Source organism: Pristiophorus japonicus, unplaced genomic scaffold, assembly GCF_044704955.1.
Source record: "Pristiophorus japonicus isolate sPriJap1 unplaced genomic scaffold, sPriJap1.hap1 HAP1_SCAFFOLD_258, whole genome shotgun sequence".
NCBI lineage: Eukaryota > Metazoa > Chordata > Chondrichthyes > Pristiophoridae > Pristiophorus > Pristiophorus japonicus.
The window spans coordinates 166055-184463 of record NW_027252318.1 but is presented as its reverse complement, the minus strand read 5'-3'; the positions used below and the strand labels follow the sequence as shown (position 1 = coordinate 184463).

The following is an 18409-nucleotide window of genomic DNA, read 5'->3' as shown; positions in this document are numbered from 1 at the left end:
TAACAAGAGATTAAACCAACGAGACCATCAAAATCAGTAATGAGAATGACAAATATCATACATTTCAAAGGCAATTGCATGCAATGTGTGTAGAGAACTTTTACTAATCCGGATCGAAAAAGTGGTAAATGATACAGATAATAACAGATTTCAAATCTGATACAAGGTATTACAAAGGGGTTATTCAAAGGAATTTCAGATGTGTGTAAAGTGCGACACTACAGTTCAGACTATGTCTCCTACAAGCCATGTTCTCAAACAGAACAGGCTTGGGATTTGATATGGTCCAAGGCAGACTAGAGGAGAACTGAAATAATCTAGAGTAAGAAAAGGCCCCAAATGGAACAGTCGGTAACAGAACATCAATTAGTCTCCTCTTATCATGGAGAAATCAAATATTAAACGCACTGTGTACTTGGAACAAAGCTGATTTATTCAACATTTATATAGAATATTAATCACCAATCCAGTTATTGGGGTTATTAAGATCAGCAGAAACAAACTATAACTGCCAGAATGAACATGGTTCAGTGCTCAATGCAATCACAGTAAATCCTGTTCCATTCACTAATGTGGCCTTTCAATGGCAGGGCTTTTATCCAGCAAAATCCTGAGGGACAGGATAAATCTTCACTTAGAAAGACACGGATTAATCAGGGACAGTCAGCATGGATTTGATAAGGGAAGGTCATGTCTGACTAGCTTGATTGAATTTTTCGAGAAGGTAACCAGGAGTGCCGATGAAGGCAAAGCGTATGATGTAGTGTATATGGATTTTACCAAAGCTTTTGATAAGGTCCCACATGGCAGACTGGTCACAAAAGTAAAAGCCCATGGGATCCAGGGCAAAGTGGAAAATTGGATCCAAAACTGTCTCAGAGGCAGGAAGCAACGGTAATGGTTGATGGATGTTTTTGCGACTGGAAGGATGTTTCCAGTGGGGTTCTGCAGGGCCCAGTACTAGGTTCCTTGCTTTTTGTGATACACAACAATGATCTAGAGTTGAATATAGGGGGGTATGATTAAGAAGTTTGCAGATACTACAATCAGCTGTGTGGTTGATAATGAAGAAGAAAGCTGTAGGAAGATATCATTCAACTGCACAGGTGGGCAGAACAGTGGCAAATGGAATGTAATCCAGAGATGTGAGGTAATGCATTTTGGGAGGGCTAACAAGGAAAGGGAATATACATTAAGTGGTAGGACACTGAGAAGTGTCGAGAAACAAAGGGACCTTGGCGTTGTATGAAAGACTGGTATTAGAGATTCATAAATATATATTCAATTTGTAGTCATTGACCAAATTAATCTTACCCATGATTCTCTGTGGGCATGTGAATGTTAGTAGCTTCTTGAATGTACGCAGAACTCAGTTTAAACTAGGTTCAAACAGCAAACTAACACGAGCTGCGATCCCAGGTCAGATTATTATAATAACAAAGTAGAAATTGGAGTCGGTCTATTCAAAACTAACAGTTCGAACACAGGAGCATAATTAAGTTAGGTCGAAAGGAGATGAAGTAATTTATAAACAAGATAACATGGACAAGCAGGCATTTATAGAAAATTACTGGAGGCAGGAGTGGTCACATGCTAGCTCTGGTTTTGAGTGCCAATGGTATTTTAACCATTAGAACCAAGAGCAAGTTATTATTTAAATGGAGAAAGATTGCAAAGTGCTGCAGTACAGCGGGACCTGGGGATACTTGTGCATGAAACACAAAATGTTAGTATGCAGGTACAGCAAGTGATCAGGAAGACCACTGGAATCTTGGCCTTTATTGCAAAGGGGATGGAGTATAAAAGCAGGGAAGTCTTGCTACAGCTGTATAAGGTATTGGTGAGGCCACATCTGGAATACTGCGTGCAGTTTTGGTTTCCATATTTACGAAGGGATATGCTTGCTTTGGAGGCAGTTCAGAGAAGGTTCACTAGATTGATTCTGGAGATGAGGGGGTTGACTTATGAGGAAAGGTTGAGCCTCTACTCATTGGAATTCATAAGAATGAGAGGTGATCTTATCGAAACGAATAAGATTATGAAGGGCTTGACAAGGTGGATGCAGAGAGGATGTTTCCACTGATAGGGGGCATGATCTTAGAATAAGGGGCCGCCCATTTAAAACTGAGATGAGGAGAAATTTCTTCTCTCAGAGGGTTGTGGATCTGTGAAATTGGCTGCCTCAGAGAGCTGTGGAAGCTGGGACATTGAATAAATTTAAGACAGAAACAGACAGTTTCTTAAACGATAAGGGAATAAGGGGTTATGGAAAGTGGGCGGGGAAGTGGACCCGAGTCCATGATCGGATCAGCCATGATCATATTAAATGGCAGAGCAGGCTCAAGGGGCTGTATGGCCTACTCCTGCTCCTATTTCTTATGCTCTTATGTTCTTATATTAAGGTGATTTTGTTGAAGACCATATGTGGACACTGGCCAAATGAACTTTTGATAAGAAATTGGTTAAAACATCGATACTCAAAGAATGCCTGAGCTCAGAGACAGCTGGAATAGCAATGTACAGATTTAGGAAAACATCGACTTGTGCACGGGAGTTCCAGGGACCTGGATCTGCAAGCTTCCGTTTGATGTCGTTTCTTGTTAATTACACTATTGCTGTAAGCTTAATAAATCTAATCTATTGCACAAACCGTACTGACTGCTGCCTAATTGGTATGTCTGGTTATGGGACATTAAAAGGTTCTACAATAGAGTAAAGCTTCCTCGACGCTGTCTCATCAAACACTCCCTGGGCAGGAAGAACACATGTTAAATACAGAGTAAAGCTGTCTCTGCACTATCTCTTCAAAAACTCCCACGGCAGGTTACATACAGATTAAATCTCCCTCTACACTGTCCCATTAAACATTCCCAGGGCAGGCACAACATGGATTAGATACAGAACAAAGCTCCCTCTAAATTGTCTCATCAAACACTCCCAGGGCAGATACAGCACAGGGTTATATATAGAGTACAGCCTCTCAACACTGTCCCATCAAACACTCCCAGGGCAGGTACAGCACAGGGTTATATATAGAGTACAGCCTCTCAACACTGTCCCATCAAACACTCCCAGGGCAGGTACTGCACAGGGTTATATATAGAGTAAAGCTCCCTCTACACTGACCCATCAAACACTCCCAGGGCAGATACAGCACAGGGTTATATATAGAGTACAGCGCTCTCTACACTGTCCCATCAAACACTCCGAGGGCAGAAACAGCATGCGTTATAAGCCGTGTGGTTGATAATGAAGAAGAAAGCTGCGGACCACAGGAAGATATCAATCAACTAGTCAGGTGGGCAGAACTGTGGCACATGGAATTTAATCCGGAGAACTGTAAGGTAATGCATTTGGAGACAGCTAACAAGGAAAGGGAATATACATTCAATGGTAGGACTCTAAGAAGTGTAGAAGAACAAAGGGACCTGGTAGTGCATGTCCACAAATCCTGGAAGGTAGCAGGCCAAGTAGATAAAGTGGTTAAGAAGGCATACGGAATGCTTGCCTTTATTAGCCGAGGCATAGAATATAAGAGCAGGGGGCATGCTTAAACTGTATAAACCACTGGTTAGGCCACAGCTGGAGTACTGCATGCAGTTCTGGTCACCACATTACAGGAAGGACATAAATGCACTGGAGAGGTACAGAGGAGGTTTACAAGGATGTTGCCGGAAGTGGAGAATCTTAGCTATGAGGACATATTGGATAGGCTGGGTTTGTTTTCCCTGGAACAGAGGAGGCTGAAGGGAGACCTCATTGAGGTGTATAAAATTATGAGGGGCATAGATATAATGGATAGAAAGGGCCTATTTCTCTTAGCAGAGGGGTCACCAACTAGGGGGCATAAATTAAAAGTAATTGGTAGAAGGTTTAGAGGGGATTTGAGGGGAAATTTCTTCACACAGAGGATTGTGGGGGTCTGGAACTCGACCTGAAAGGGTGGTAGAGGCAGAAACCCTCACCACATTTAAAAAGTACTTGGATGGGCACTTGAACTGCCATGACCTGCAGGGTTACGGACCTAGAGCTGGAAAGTGGATTTTCCAGCACGGACACGATGGGCCGATGTGGTCTCCTTCCGTGCTGTAAACTTCTATGATTCTATGATATGCAGATTAAATCCCCCATTACACTGTCCCATTAAACAATCCCAGGGCAGATACAGCACGGATTAGATATGAGGTAAAGCTCCCTCTGCACTGTCCTGTCAAACACTCTGAGGCACATACAGCATGGATTAGATACAGAGTAATTCACCCCCTAGACTGACCCATCAAATATTCCCAGGGCAGGTACAGCACGGGTTAAATACGGAATAAATCTCCCTCTGCACTGTCCCTTCAAACACTCCCACGTCCGGTATAGTATGGGTCAGATACAGAGTCAAGCCTCCTCTACGCTGTCCTGTCAAATACTCCCAAGGCACGTACAGCACGGGTTAGATACAGAGTAAAGCTTCATCTGCATTGTCCCATCAAAGACTCCCAGGGCAGGTACATCATAGAGTCATAAAGGTTTACAACACGGAAAGAGGCCATTTCTGCCCATCGTGTCCGCACCGGTCAACAAGAGGCTATCCAGCCTAATACCACTTTCCAACTCTTGGTCCATAACCCTGCAGGTTACAGCACTTGAAGTGCACATCCAAGTAGTTTTTAAATGTGGTGAGGGTTTCTGCCTCTACCACCCTTTCAGGCAGTGAGTTCCAGACCCCCACAACCCTCTGCATGAAGAAATTTTCCCTCAAATCCCCTCTAAACCTTCCCCCAATTACTTGAAATTTTTGCCCCCTGGTTGTTGACCCCTCTCTGCTAAGGGAAATAGGCCCTTTCTATCCACTGTATCGAGGCACCTCATAATTTTATACACCTCAATGAGGTCTCCCCTCAGCCTCCTCTATTCCAAGGAAAATGAACCCAGCCTATCCAATCTATCCTTATAGCTAAGATTCTCCACTCCCGGCAACATCCTCGTAAATCTCCTCTGTACCCTCTCCAGTGCAATCATGTCCTTGCTGTAATGTGCTGACCAGAACTGCATGCAGTACTCCAGTTGTGGCTTAACCAATGTTTTATACAATACAAGCATAAGCCCCCTGCTCTTATATTCTAAGACTCGGCTAATAAATGCAAGCATTCAGTATGCCTTCTTAACCACCTTATCTACCTGGCCTGCTACTTTCAGGGATCTGTGTACATGCACTCCCAGGTCCTCTTGTTCCTCTACACTTGTCAATGTCCTACCATTTAATGTATATTCCCATTTCTTGTTAGCCCTCCCCAAATGCATTACCTCACACTTCTCTGGATTAAATTCCATTTGTCACTGCTCTGCCCACCTGATTGATATCTTCCTGCAGTCTGCAGCTTTCTTCTTCATTATCAACCACACAACCTATGTTTGTATCATCTGCAAACTTCTTAATCATACCTCCTATATTCAAGTCTAGATGATTGATCAATGACACAAAAAGCAAGGGACCTGGCACTGAGCCCTGCAGAACCCCACTGGAAACATCCTTCCAGTCACAGAAACACCCATCAACCATTACCCTTTGCTTCCTGCCTCTGAGACAATTTTGGATCCAACTTTCCACTTTGCCCTGGATCCCATGGGCTTTTACTTTTGTGACCTGTCTGCCATGTGGGACCTTATTGAAAGCTTTGCTAAAATCCATATAGACTACATCATACACACTGCCCCCATCGACCTTTCTGGTTACTTCCTCGAAAAAGTCAATCAAGTTAGTCAGACACGACCTTCCCTTAACAAATCCGTGCTGACTGTCCCTGATTAACCCGTGTCTTTCTGAATGTGGATTTATCCTGTCCTTCAGGAGTTTTTCTAATAATTTACCCACAACTGAGGTTAGGCTGACTGGCCTGTAATTACACGGTCTATCCCTTTCTCCATTCTTAAACAAACATTAGCAGTCCTCCAATCCTCTGGCAGCACACCTGAAGCCAGAGAGGATTGGAAAATGATGGTCAAAGCCTCTGCTGTTTCCTCTTTTGCTTCGCCTAACAGCCTGGGATACATTTCATCTGGGCCTGGGGACTGATCCACTTTCAAAGCTGCTAAACCCCTTAATACCGCTTCTCTCAGTGTTTATTGCATCTAATATTTCAAATTACTCCTCCTCGACAGCAGTGTCTGCATCACCCCCTCTTTTGTGAAAACAGACGCAAAGTATTCATTAAGAACCATACCCACATCTTCCGCCTCCAGACACAGATTACCCTCATGGTCTCTAATAGGCCCTATCCTTTCTTTGGTTATCCGCTTGCTCTTAATATATTTATAAAACATCTTTGGGTTTTCCTTGATTTTAGTTGCCAAGAATTTGGGTCAGCATGGGTTAGATGCAGAGTAAATCTCCCTCTACATTGTCCCATCAAACACGCTCAGGGTAAATACAGCACAGATTAGATACAGAGTAATTCTCCCCCTCAACAGACCCAGCAAACATTCCCATCACAGGCACAGCACGAGTTAGATAAAGAATAAAGTTCCCTCAACACTGTCCCATCAAACACTCCCAGGGCAGGAACAGGACGGGTTAGATACAGAGTAAATCTCTCTCCACATTGTCCCATTAACCACTTGCAGGCCAGGTACAGCACGGGTTAAATACAGAGTTAAGCTCCCTCTGGCTTGTCCTTCAAAAACTCCCAAGGCAGGCTCAGTATGGGATGGATACAGAGTAAAGCCTCCTCTACACTGTAGCATCAAACAGCTCCAAGACAGGTACAATAAGGGTTAGAGACAAAGCAAAGCTCCCTCTACACAGTCGATCAAACATTCCCAGGGCAGGTATAGCAGAGTAAAGCTGCCTCTACACTGTCCCACCAAGCACTCCCAGGGCAGGTACTGAATTGTTGAAATAGTAAACCTCCCTCTAAACAGTTCAGTCAAATGATCCTACAACAGGTATAGACAGGTGAGAGAGTATAACTCACGCTGCACTATCCCATTAAACACTTCCAGGGCAGGTGCAGCACGGGTTACATACAGATTAAATCTGCCTCTACACTGTCCCATTAAACAATCCCAGGGCAGGTACAGCACGAGTTAGATACAGAGTAAAGCTCCCTCTACATGTCCCGACAAACACTCCCAAGGCAAGTACAGAATGGTTGAGGTATAGAGTAAACATTACTCTAAACATTCCTGTCAAAGGCTCCCAGAACAGGTATTGCACGGGTTAGATACAGAGTAAAGCTCCCTCTATACTGTCCCATCAAACACTCCCAGGGCAGGTACAGCACGGGGTTAGATACAGAGTAAATCACACTCTGCACTGTCCCATTAAACTATCCCAGGACAGCTACAGCACGGGTTAGATACAGAGTAAAGCTCCCTCTATATTGTCCCATCTAATGTAGTACCTTTGTTTAAGAAGGGAGAAAGGGATAGACCGCGCAATTGCAGGCCAGTCAGCCTAACCTCAGTGGTGGGAAAACTATTGGAAAAAATCCTTAAGGACAGGATAAATCTTCATTTAGAAAGACACGGATTAATTAAGCGCAGTCAGCATGGATTTGTTCAGAAAAGGTCGTGACTAGCTTGATTGAATTTTTCGAAGAGGTAACCAAGAGGATTGATGAGGGCAAAGCGTATGATGTAGTGTATATGGATTTTAGCAAAGCTTTTGATAAGGTCCCACATGGCAGATTGGTTACGAAAGTAAAAGCCCATGGGATCCAGGGCAAAGTGGCAAGTTGAATACAAAATCCAGAATGCTTGCATTTATTAGCTGAGGCATAGAATACAAGAGCAGTGGGGTTATGCTTGAACTGTATAAAACACTGGTTAGGCCACAGCTGGAGTACGGCATGCAATTCTGGTCACCACATTACAGGAAGGACGTGATTGCACTACAGAAAACATAAGAATATAAGAAATACGAGCAGGAGTAGGCCATACGGCCCTTCGAGCCTGCTCCGCTATTTAATACGATCATGGCTGATCCGATCATGGACTCAGGTCCATTTCCCTGCCTGCTCCCCATAACCCCTTAATCCCTTATCGATTAAGAAACTGTCTATCTCTGTCTTAAATTTATTCAATGTCCCAGATTCCACAGCTCTCTTGAGGCAGAAAATTCCACAGATTTACAACCCTCAGGAGAAAAAATTCCTCCTCATCTCAGTTTTAAATGGGCAACCCCTTATTCTAAGATTATGCCTCCTAGTTCTAGTCTGCCCCATCAGTGGAAACATTCTCTCTGCATCCATCTTGTCAAGTCCCCTCATAATCGTATGCGTTTTGATAAGATCACCTCTCGTTCTTCTGAATTCCAATGAGTAGAGGCCCAACCTCCTCAACCTTTCCTCATAAGTCAACCCGCTCATCTCCGGAATCAACCTAGTAACCTTCTCTGAACTGCCTCCACAGCAAGTATATCCTTTCGTAAATATGGAAACCAAAACTGCACGCAGTAATCTAGGTGTAGCCTCAATACCCTGTATAACTGTAGCAAGACTTCCCTGATTTATACTCCATCCGCTTTGCAATAAAGGCCAAGATTCCATTGGCCTTCCTGATCCCTTACTGTACCTGCATACTAACCTTTTGTGTTTCATGCACAAGTACCCCCAGGTCCCGCTGTACTGCAGCACTTTGCAATCTTTCTCCATTTAAATAATAACTTGCTCTTTGATTTTTTTCTGCCAAAGTGCATGACCTCACACTTTCCAACATTATACTCCATCTGCCAAATATTTGCCCACTCACTTAGGCTGCCTATGTCCTTCTGCAGATTTTTCTCTGTCCTCCTCACACATTGCTTTTCCTCCCATCTTTGTATCATTAGCAAACTTGGCTACGTTACACTCAGTCTGTTCTTCCAAGTCGTTAATATAGATTGTAAATAGTTGGGGTCCCAGCACTGATCCCTGCGGCACCCCACTAGTTACTGATTGCCAACCCGAGAATGACCCATTTATCCCGACTCTCTGTTTTGTGTTACTTAACCAATCCTCTATCCATGCTAATATATTACCCCCAACCCCTTGAACTTTTATCTTTTATGTAACCTTTTATGAGGCACCTTGTCAAATGCCTTCTGGAAGTCCAAATACACCACATCCACTGGTTCCCCTTTATCCACCCTGTTCGATACATCCTCAAAGAATTCCAGCAAATTTGTCAAACATGACTTCCTCAACATAAATACATGCTGACTCTGCCTGACCAAATTATGCTTTTCCAAATGTCCTGCTACAGCTTCTTTAATAATGGACTCCGACATTTTCCCAACCACAGATGTTAGGCTAACTGGTCCATAGTTTCCTGCTTTTTGTCTGCCTCCTTTTTTAAATAGGGGCATTACATTTGCAGTTTTCCAATCTGCTGGGACCTCCCCAGAATCCAGGGAATGTTCGTAAATTACAACCAATGCATCCACTATCCCTGCCGCTACTTCTCTTAAGACCCTAGGATGCAAGCCATCAGGTCCAGGGGATTTATCCGCCTTTAGTCCCAGTATCTTACTGAGTACCACCTCCTTAGTGATTGTGATTGTGTTAAGTTCCTCCCCCGCTATAGCCCCTTGACTATCCACTGTTGGAATATTGTTTGTGTCCTCTACCGTAAAGACTGATACAAAATATTTGTTCAGAGTTTCTGCCATGTCCATGTTCCCCATCACTAATTCCCCGGGTCTTGTCCTCTGAGGGACCAACATTTACTTTTGCCACTCTTTTCATTTTTATACACCTATAGAAACTCTTGCTGTCTGTTTTTATATTTCATGCTACTTTACTTTCATAGTCTATCTTCCCTTCCTTAATCATTTTTTTTAGTCATTCTTTGCTGGTTTTTAAAAGCTTCCCAATCTTCTCTCCTCCCACTGGTTTTGGCCACTTTTTATACCCTTGTTTTTAATTGGATACCATCCTTTATTTCCTTAGTTAGCCACAGATGGCCATCTTTTCTTTTACACACTTTACTCCTCACTGGAATATATTTTTCTTGAGAGTTGTGAAATATCTCGTACAGAGTTACAAAGGAAATTTATGATTATGTTGCCAGGAATGGACAATCTTAGCTATGAGGACAGATTGGATAGGATGGGTTTGTTTTCCTTGGAACAGAGGAGGCTGAGGAGAGACCTCATTGAGGTGTATAAAATTATGAGGGGCCAGATATAGTGGATAGGAAGGACCTATTTCCCTTAGCAGAGGGGTCAAACAACCAAGGGGCATAAATTTAAAGTAATTGGGAGAAGGTTTAGAGGGGATTTGAGGGGAAATTTCTTCACGCAGAGGGTTGTAGGGTTCTGGAACTCACTGCCTGAAAGGGTGGTAGGGGCAGAAACCCTCACCACATTTAAAAAGTACTTGGATGGGCACTTGAACTGCCGTGACCTGCAGGGTTATGGATCTAGAGCTGGAAAGTGGGATTCGGCTGGATAGCCTCTTGTTTTCTGGTACGGACATGATTGGCCGATATGGTCTCCTTCCATGCTGTAAACTTCTATGATTCTATGATATACAGGTTAAATCTCCCTCTACACTGTCCCATTAAACAATCCCAGGGCAGCTACAACACGGGTTAGATACAGAGTAAAGCTCCCTCTACACAGTCCCATCAAACACTCTGAGGGTAGATACAGCACGGATTAGATGCAGAGTAATTCTCCCCCTAGACTGACCCATCAAACATTCCCAGGGCAGTTACAGCCCGGGTTAGCTGCGTAGTAAAACTCCCCCTACACTGCACGTCAAACAGTCCCATGTTAGATGCAGAGTAAAACTCCCTCTACACTGTCCCATCAAATACTCCCCAGACAGGTAACACACAGGTTAGATACAGAGTAAAGCTCCCTCTACACTGATGCATCAAACATTCCCATTGCAGGTACAGCACAGGTTAGATAGAGAGTAAAGCCCGCTCCTCATTGTCCCATCTAATGTGGTACCTTTGTTTAAGAAGGGAGAACGGGATAGACTGAGTAATTACAGGCCAGGTAGCCTAAGCTCAGTGGTGGGAAAATTATTGGAAAAAATCCTGAAGGACAGGATAAATCTTCATTTAGAAAGACACGGATTAATCAGGGATAGTCAGCATGGATTTGTTAAGGGAAGGTTATGTTTGACTAACTTGATTGAATTTTTCGAGGAGGTAACTACGAGAGTCAATGAGATTTTAATAAAGCTTTTGATAAGGTCCCACATAGCAGATTGGTCACAAAAGTAATAGCCCATGGGATCCAGGGCGAAGTGGAAAGTTGGATCCAAAACTGGCTCAGTGGCAGGAAGCAAAGGGTAATGGTTGATGGGTGTTTCGGTGACTGGGAGGCTGTTTCCAGTAGGGTTCTGCAGGGCGCAGGGCTGGGTACTTTGCTTTTTGTGTTATGCATGAATGATCTAGACTTGACTATAGGAGGTATGATTAAGAAGTTTGCAGATGATACTAAAGTCGGCTGTGTGGTTGATAATGAAGAAGAAAGCTGTAGACTGCAGGAAGGTATCAATCACCTGGTCAGGTGGGCAGAATAGTGGCAAATGGAATTTAATCCAGAGAAGTGTGAGGTAATGTATTTGTGGAGGACTAACAAGGAAAGGGAACATACATTAAATGGTAGGCCACTGAGAAGTGTAGAGGAACAAAGGGACCTTAGAGTGCAGATCCACAGATCCCTGAAGGTAGTCGGCTAGGTAGATAAGGTGGTTAAGAAAGCATATGGAATCCTTGCCTTTATTAGGTGAGGCATAGAATACAAGAGCAGGGAGGTTTTGCTTGAACTGTATAAAACACTGGTTAGGCCACAGCTGGAGTACTGCGTGCAGTTCTGGTCACCTCATTACAGGAAGGACGTGATTGCACTGGAGGGGGTACAGAGGAGATTTATGAGGATGTTGCCGGGAATGTAAAACCTTAGCTATGAGGACAGATTGGATAGGCTGGGCTTGTTTTCCTTGGAACAGGGGAGGCTGAGGGGAGACCTCATTGAGGTGTATAAAATTATGAGGTGCCTAGATATAGTGGATAGAAAGGGCCTATTCCCTTAGCAGAAGGGTCAACAACCAAATTTAAAGTAAGTGGTAGAAGGTTTAGAGGGGATTTGAGTGTTCATTTCTTCAACCAGAAGGTTGTGGGGGTCTGGAACTCACGGCTTGAAAGGGTGATAGAGGCAGAAACCCGCACCATATTTAAAAAGTACTTGGATGGGCACTTGAACTGCCGTGACCTGCAGGGTTATGGTCCGAGAGCTGGAAAGTGGGATTAGGCTGGATAGCCTCTTGTTTTCCGGCACGGACACGATGGGCTGATATGGTCTCCTTCCGTGCTGTAAACTTCAATGAATCGATGATATACAGGTTAAATCTCGCTCTACACTGTCCCATTAAACAACCCAAGGCAGCTACAGCACGGATTAGATACAGAGTAAAGCTCCCTCTACACTGACGCATCAAACATTCCCATCGCAGGTACAGCACGGGTTAGATACGGGGTAAAGCTCCCTCTGCACAGTGCATCAAACATTCCCATTGCAGGTACAGCACGGATTAGATACAGAGTAAAGCTCCCTCTGCACAGTGCATCAAACATGCCCAGGGCAGGTAATGCACAGGTTAGATACAGGGTTAACCTCTGTCTACGCTGTCCCATCAAACACTCCAGAACAGGTACAGGATGGGTTAGATAAAAAGTAAAGCTCCCTCTATACTGTCCCATCAAATACTCCCAGGGCTGGTGCAGCACAAGTTGCATGTGGAGCAAATGACCCATAAAACAATCCCGGGGTAAGTATAGCCCACGTTAGATACGGAATATAGCTCCCTCTACAATGTCCCATAAAACACTCCCAGGTCAAGAGGAGCACGGATTCAATATATAAAGTAAATGTCCGTCAGGACAGGTACAGCACGGGTTAGACAGCGTAAAGCTCCCCCTACACTATCCCATCAAACACTCCAAGCGTAGGTACAACACGGGTTAGATACTGAGTAAAGCTCCCTCTACACTGTCCCATCAAACCCTGCCAGCCCATAATGAGCAGGGCTCAGGGAGGTTGGTTGCTGGGCACTGCAGCAATGTCATAAAGCAGGGCCATTCAGCCCAGCTGGTCCTCTCTTTGTCCCTTTAAAAGGTGGAGAGCTGGAACATCCTGTCTCAACACACATCCCCCTGTTCATACTGAGAATCCCCGGGGAAGGTCCATAGGAACATAACCAAGGGGGAAAGAGGAGGAGAGAAGGGGAGGTAAATCAGGGAGTAGGGACTGAGGGCCACCAAGCTTCAGTTTTAGAGCCTGCAGACTTCAGGAGGGGAAGAGTGAGTTCTGTAGTTTTAGGATCCAGGGAGCGAAGAAGGAATAAGGCACCTTACACAAATTGCTACTATTTCACCCTCACAGTTCAACACTCACTGGTTCCTCTCCCTCTCCTCCCCTGAAGGTGCTGACTCTGGCTGGGTACAGTTCAACACTCACTGGTTCCCCTCCCTCTCCTCCCCTGAAGGTGCTGACTCTGGCTAGGTTCAGTTCAACACTCACTGGTTCCCCTCCCTCTCCTCCCCTGAAGGTGCTGACTCTGGCTGGGTTCAGTTCTACACTCACCAGTTTCTCTCCAATATGTGACCCATGTGCCCAATCTCTATGTATGAATCTCGACAGTGAGTGTCGACAGGCTATTCCACTGTCCTTACCTGAGGCCTCACATGTGCATTTTCCAGCAGGGTCACTGGACCCTCCTCCCAATGGCTCAGTGGTTAAAGGCACCACCCAGTGTGACTGAGTCCTAGGAACAAGAGGGACCCAGGTTTAATCCTGTCTGCATATCCTCACCTTCCAATCCCTTGTAAAAGCTGTTTACAAAAGTCATTACCAAGTAGGAACATAGGAACAGGAATAGGCAATTCGGCTCCTTGAGCCTGTTCTGCCATTCAATTAGATTGTGGCTGATCAGTATTTTAACTCCGTCTACCTGCCTTGGTTCCATCGCCATTAATACCCTTGCCTAAGAAGAATCTAACAACCTCAGTTTTAGAATTTTCAATTGGCCCCCAGCCTCAGTTTTATGGGGAACAGAGTTCTGGATTTCCACTAGGCTTTAAGAGCATAAGAAATAGGATATACTTTAACCATTAAAGACGCATAATGAGGGGAAATCAATCGATGTGCCTTTAACGAACAGCGACATGGAAAGAAGGAATTGAATGACCTTTAAACACCTGGTCCACTTGGCACTGAAGTGTCTGAAACTCATAATAGAAACTCCAAGGAATCAAAATACAGACAAATGTTAAACTATTTGATTGACAAAAGAAATCTCAATTTAACTTTTAAAAGATAAATTGTTTAACAGGGGTTCACACTGACTCACCTGACTGGCGGACTCAGGATCCACCCCTCAAGCACCGCGATTGGTTGCAGAACATGCTGAACCCTGGGCCCTCCGGCCTCTGAGCTCTCTTCCTATTGGTTCCCAGGGCAATCAATCACCACTCGCCAACATTACGCTGCCAGATGAAGTTGAGTCTCTCAGAGGAAGAAATAAAATGTGGCCGTGAATCTGAGTTAAGAAATAAAATTAGAGAAGCAAGATTAAATTTATAAACTAAACTATTTAAAATCAAATCAATTGCTGCATTTAACATATTCCTTTGGGGCCAAGTGGGAAACAAGTGATGTGTGGGCTGTGCAGTGTCTGTGCCCGGTTACACAGCGTGTCCCTGGCTCTCCACTCCAAGTGCACATGTTTCAGCTCACATCCAACTGACTGGATAAACCTCGCCTGTCTAAACCCCATCACAGAAATATCAGCATTTGATGTTTAGTTATGCCATACCTTTATAAAACATAGTTAGACCTCAGCTGATGCATTGTTCTTAATTCTGGGCACCACACTTTCAGAAGGATGTCTATACCTTAGAGAGGGTGTAGAAGAGATTTAGTAGAATGGTACCAAGAATGAGGGACTTATGTGGAGATACTATGGTTATTCTCCTTGGAGCAGAAATGGTTAAGAGGAGATTTGATAGAGTGTTCAAAATCATGAACGGTTTTAATAAATCAGATCAGCCATGATCTTATTGAATGGCGGAACAGGCTCGAGGGGCCAAATAGCCTACTTTTTCTTATGTTCTTATCTTCCCTTTGGCTCGTTTCCCAACTACACTAAATCTCTGGTTACCAACCCTTCAGCCATTGTAGTTTCTCTTTTTTAATATTCATTCATGGAATGTGGGCATCATTGGGAAGGCAGGCATTTATTGCCCATCCATAATTACCCTCGAGAAGGTGGTGGTGAGATGCCTTCTTGAAGCTCAGGGGCAGTTAAGAGTCAATCACATTGGTGTGGGTCTGGAGTCACATATAGGCCAGACCAGGTAAGGACGGCAGATTTCCTTCCCCAAAGGACATTAGTGAACCAGATAATCCGGGAGTTTTCATGGTCATCATTTCTGATACTAGCTTCATATTCCAGATTTCTTTAATTGAATTCCCCAGCTGCTGTGGTGGGATTTCAACTCTTGTAACCTGATCCATTAGTCCAGGCCTCTGGATTACTAGTCCAGTAACCCAGGGGAGTGTCAGCCAGTGGCTCAGTGGCTAGCACAACCTTGCCTCTGAGTCAGGAGGTTGTAGGTTCAAGTCCCACTCTAGAGACTGGAGCACAAAAATCTAGGCCGACACTGCAGTGCAGTACTGAGGGTGTGCTGCACTGTTGGAGGCCCTCTGTTCTCTCAGGTGGATGTAAAAGATCCCATGGCACTGTTTTGAAGAAGAGCAGGGGAGTTATCCCCACTGGGCTGGTCAATATTTATCCCTCAATCAACATCACTAAAACAGATTATCTGGTCATTATCATATTGCTGTTTGTGGGAGCTTGCTGTGCGCAAATTGCCAGCCACGTTTCCCACACTACAACAGTGACTACACTCCAAAAGTACTTCATTGGCTGTAAGGCACTTTGGGACATTGTTAAAAGCGATGTATAAATGCAAGTCTCTTTTCTTTCAGTAATGTCCCTCGGCACCCCAGGAAAAGAGTGAGCACTACAGAGGTACTGACCAGAATCTTCCAATCCTCCTTGGATACAGGGCTGGAGAATTGCAAATATTTGACACTTGATCAAAAAAGCATTCAAGGATAAACCCAGCAACTACTGGCCAGTCAGTTTAACCTCTGTAGTGGGGAAGCTTTTAGAAATGATAATCCGGGTCAAAATTAACAGTCACTATTATGGATTATTAAGGAAAGTCAGCACGGATTTGTTAAAGGCAAATCATGTTTATCCAACTTGATTGAGTTTTTGATGAGGTAACAGAGAGGATTGATGAGGGCATTGCAGTTGATGTGATATACATGGACTTCCAAAAGGCGTTTGATAAAGCGCCACATAATAGGTTTGGCAGCAAAGTTGAATCCCATGGAATAAACGGGATAGTGTCTGCATGGATATGAAATTGGCTAAGTGACATGAAACAGAGAGTAGTGATGAACGGTTGTTTTTCGGACTGAAGAAAGTTATGCAGTGATGTTCCCCAAGGGTTGTTACTTGGATCACTGTTTTTCTTGATCTATATTAATGGCTTAGATTTGGGTGTGCAGGGCACAATTTCAAAAGGGCGCAGATAACAAAACTTGGAAGTATGGTGAACAAGTGCGGAAGATAGTAATTGACTTTAAGAGGGCACAGGCTGGTGAAATGGACGGACACGTGGCAGATTAAATTTAATGCAGAAAAGTGCGATTTTGGTAGGAAGAATGAGGAGAGGCAATATAAACTAAAGGTTACAAACCTGAAGGGGGTGCATGTGGGTATATGTGCACAAATCGTTGAAGGTGGCAGGACAGGTTGAGAAAGTGGTTAAAAAAGCTTATGGGATCCTGGGCATCATAGAGGCATAATAGTAATCACTACTTTATATAGCGCCTTTAACATGGTAAAACATCACAAGGTGCTTCACAACAGTGTTACAGACAAACAGATCAATTTGACACCAAGCCATAGAAGAAATTAAGGCAGACGACCAAAAGCTTGTTTAAAGAGGTAGGTTTTAACGAGTGTCTTAAAGGAGGAAAGAGAGGCGCAGAGATTTAGGGAGGGAGTTCCAGAGCTTAGGGCCCAGGCAACCGATGGTTGAGCAGTTATAATGAGGGATGTTCAAGAGGCCAGAATTTGAGGAGCGCAGACACCTTGTGGGGTTGTGAGGCTGAAAAAGATTAGAGAGATACAGAGGGGCATGTCCATGGAGTGATTTGTAAACAAGGATGTGAATTTTGAAATCGAGGTTGTTTAACTGGGAGCCAATGTGGGTCAGAAAGCACAGGGTGATGGGTGACCTTGACTTGGTGTGGGTTAGTACACGTGCTGCTGAGTTTTGGATGACTTCAAGTTCACATAGTGTGGAAGGCCGGCCAGGAGTGAGTTGGTGTCGTCAAGTCTAAAGGTAACAAAGGCATGAATGAGGGTTTCAGCAGCAGAAGAGCTGAGGCAGGGGCGGAGGCGGGCAATGTTATGGAGGTGGAAAAAGGAGATTTTAGTTATGCCGTGGATATGTGGCTGGAACCTCAAGAGTACAAAAGCAAGGAAGTTATGATGAACATTTATAAAACACTGGTTCGGCCTCAACTGGAGTATTGTGTCCAATTCTGGCCACCGCACTTTAGGATGTGAAGGCCTTAGAGAAGGTGCAGAAAAGATTTACAGGAATTTTTCCACGGATGAGGAACTTCAGTGGATAGACTGGAGAAGCTGGAGTTGTTCTCCTTGGAACAGAGATGGTTGAGAGGAGATTTGATAGACCTGTTTAAAATCATGAAGGGCCTGGACAGAGTGGATAGAGAGAAGCTGTTCCGATTGGCAGATGGGTCAAGAACCAGAGGACACAGATTTAAGGCGATTGGCAGAAGAACCAAAGGTGACACAAGAAAAATCATTTTTACGCAGCGAGTGGTTAGGATCTGGAATGCACGGCCTGAAAAGGTGGTGGAGGCAGACTCAATCACGACTTTCAAAAAGGAATTGGATAAGTGCCCTGTATCGGAAAGAAAAACATTTGAAGGGCTCAGGGGAAAGGTTGGGAGAGTGGCACAGGCTCGATAGGCCGAATGGCCTTCCGTGCTGTAGCCATTCTCTGATTGTGTGAGCAGAACCACTCTGTTCCCTGACTCAATCTAAAGCCTTCCTGATTGTGAGCACTTCTGTTAAACCTGCCCTGCACCTTCACTGCTCGAAGGATAACCACCCCAGCTGCTGCAGCTTTACTCATGTCAATGGTCACCATCCTGCACCTGATGGCCTTCCTGCACTAAGATGGCCACCGCACATGCTCCCTGCCCTGCAGCGGAACAATGGGAAGCGTTGTGACGTCAGAGCAAGCCCCGCCCCTCTCGTTCCCTGCTCCCCGTGGCGGGCGGGCGGCCCTGCGTTGCCCAAAGATGGCGGCC

The 18409-nt window shown here is 44.5% G+C and overlaps 3 protein-coding genes across 12 annotated transcripts in view; 1 reads left to right on the top strand and 2 right to left on the bottom strand.

Moving 5' to 3' along the window:
* The window catches only part of LOC139247114 (zinc finger protein 432-like), a 199772-nt gene that overhangs the window by 54661 nt on the left and 126702 nt on the right, over positions 1 to 18409 (bottom strand). The gene's annotated exons all lie outside the window — the stretch shown is intronic.
* The window catches only part of LOC139247122 (nuclear factor 7, ovary-like), a 640289-nt gene that overhangs the window by 564999 nt on the left and 56881 nt on the right, over positions 1 to 18409 (top strand). For 4 of the 6 annotated variants that reach the window (XR_011590830.1, XR_011590827.1, XR_011590831.1 and 1 more), the window contains exon 3: positions 2403 to 2555. The exons of the other annotated variants lie outside the window; for them this stretch is intronic. The gene's annotated coding sequence lies outside the window, so the exon portion shown is untranslated. Of the gene's footprint in view, positions 1 to 2402; positions 2556 to 18409 lie in introns of those variants that run through there. 6 annotated transcript variants of the gene reach the window in all.
* Positions 1 to 18409, bottom strand: part of LOC139247123 (zinc finger protein 420-like) — a 62067-nt gene that overhangs the window by 6210 nt on the left and 37448 nt on the right. The gene's annotated exons all lie outside the window — the stretch shown is intronic.